Consider the following 2,168-nt stretch of genomic DNA (forward strand, 5'->3'; position numbering starts at 1 on the left):
ATCAGCCTCAACCCAACGGTTGTCTTTTTTCTCATGTTGTTTAACTCCTCTAACTTCTGTGCCTGGCGATGAGCTCAACATGGTCTCTTGTTTCAGGGCTGGGGTGTCTTGGAGGAATGTGAGGGCAGGCTCACAGAGAGGCAGAGGCGCTGGAGAGGTCAGAGGGCACCTGAGGGGGATGGTGGTGGAGGGGGGGGAGTTATGGGGGAAGTGATGGGGGGGAATTCCAGGGGAATCGCTGAGAACAAAAGAGGAGTTATAGGGGTCAGGGTAAGACATGCTGTGGGGTCAGAGAAGCACCCAGGCGGATTGAGAGCTGTAAGATGTGGACACGGAGGACACAGAGTGCATTAAGCACCGATGACACTCTCCAAATTGGGCACAGAATTTGGTTGAGTTGTCAACTAACGTGAGTTCAATTTGAAATCAACAAAAATGTCACCGAGTCATTGGATTTAGGTTAAACGTTGGGTGAAAAAAATATGAAATTACAGTACAGTTTTCCACGTTGAGTCAATGACAACATATATCATTTTGGGGTTGAAATGACATTGAAACAATGTTGATATGCCCAGTTTTTGCCCAGTGGGTTCTTCTGCGGTTGACAGAAGCTGAGGTGTGCTTTTTACTGTCTAATGCTCGAGGGGGGAAATGACAGGTGTCTGCTTTGTTGGAACTGGGGCCTCTCCTGTCTGACTAGATGATTTCTATGTTTCAGATCTGTTCCACCTGAGGAGAGCGGACGGAGGTGTGAGACTGAGGGTGTTACAGGCATTCTTTCCTCATGGCGAACTCCATACAGAAACAAGCCAATTAGAAAGAAAGAAACTGGTATGTGGAGAAAAATGATGCAATCTAACTCTACTTCCCTAACAACACAAGCATACCTCACTGTGCTGGTAGTCGGGAGTTGGAGCATTTATTTGTTTATTTTTCGTGGCAATTTTCTCACTGTTTACTCTCCTTGCCTGCTGTTGCTGTTGTAGCTCAGCACTGGTCTGTATCAGGGAGAGGAAAACTACATGCCCCACATCTCAGGAACCTTTATCCCTTTTCCTGTTGTGGCCAATTCACGAGTGGGACTCGCTAGTCGCTGGCACTAATAGCCTGCTTTCTGAGGCCTGTTGGGACAGGAGGGGGAGAAGACCTGCTTTCTGGGGCCTGTTGGGACAGGAGGGGGAGAAGGCCTGCTTTATGAGGACTGTTGGGACAGGAGGGGGAGAAGGCTTGCTTTATGAGGACTGTTGGGACAGGAGGGGGAGAAGTCCTGCTTTCTGAGGCCTGTTGGGACAGGAAGGGGAGAAGGCCTGCTTTATGAGGACTGTTGGGACAGGAGGGGGAGAAGGCCTGCTTTCTGAGGCCTGTTGGGACAGGAAGGGGAGAAGGCCTGCTTTATGAGGACTGTTGGGACAGGAGGGGGGGAGAAGGCCTGCTTTATGAGGACTGTTGGGACAGGAGGGGGAGAAGGCCTGCTTTATGAAGCCTGTTGGGACAGGAGGGGGAGAAGGCCTGCTTTCTGAGGATTGTTGGGACAGGAGAGGGAGAAGGGGGTTGTGTGTGTGTGTGTGTGTGTGTGTGTGTGTGTGTGTGTGTGTGTGTGTGTGTGTGTGTGTGTGTGTGTGTGTGTGTGCGTGTGTGTGGTTGGTTGGTTGGCTGTAGTTGTGCTGATGTTTGTGCTGATGTTTGTGCTGATGTTTGTGCTGATGTTTGTGCTGATGAAAGTTAGTTGGTGTGGGGTAAGTGTCAGGTATAAAAACATATATTTTGTTTTACTTAGTTTGAGTTTGGACTTAGTTTTGAGTCAGTGTTTGTCTTATGGTTGTCATACTGTATTTACCTGTATGTTGATCAAATGTGGTTTAAGTCCTATGCCAAAAACCAGATTTTTTTTCACTTAGTTTGGAGTTTTTAATCAGTGTATCATGTCTGCCATCTATTCATTTAGGTAGACATATGTGTTGATCAGATTTAGTTTATTTTTTATGTTAATTCCTTGTCACAGCCTGACAGGTTGAACTTGTACTTGAGGTTGAGTACTATCCTCTGCTGAATCATCGGATCTGTCTGAGCCAAATGAGTCAGGTTAGTGTTACCTCTCCACGCCCAGCTTACTAACACTAGGCTCTGGTCATGACCCCTCGGCGTCTTAAGGGGAAATTCCACACTAC

General features: G+C 47.7%; 1 long non-coding RNA gene across 1 annotated transcript; it reads left to right on the forward strand.

Annotated features, from left to right (window-relative positions):
* The first annotated feature begins 245 nt into the window (after positions 1-245).
* LOC115165501 (uncharacterized) lies at positions 246-820 on the forward strand. The gene is made up of 2 exons (XR_003870190.1): positions 246-409; positions 719-820. It is a non-coding gene; the product is annotated as an uncharacterized LOC115165501 (long non-coding RNA).
* The last annotated feature ends 1,348 nt before the right edge of the window (positions 821-2,168 follow it).

Source organism: Salmo trutta, chromosome 1 (genome assembly GCF_901001165.1).
Source record: "Salmo trutta chromosome 1, fSalTru1.1, whole genome shotgun sequence".
Taxonomy (NCBI): domain Eukaryota; kingdom Metazoa; phylum Chordata; class Actinopteri; order Salmoniformes; family Salmonidae; genus Salmo; species Salmo trutta.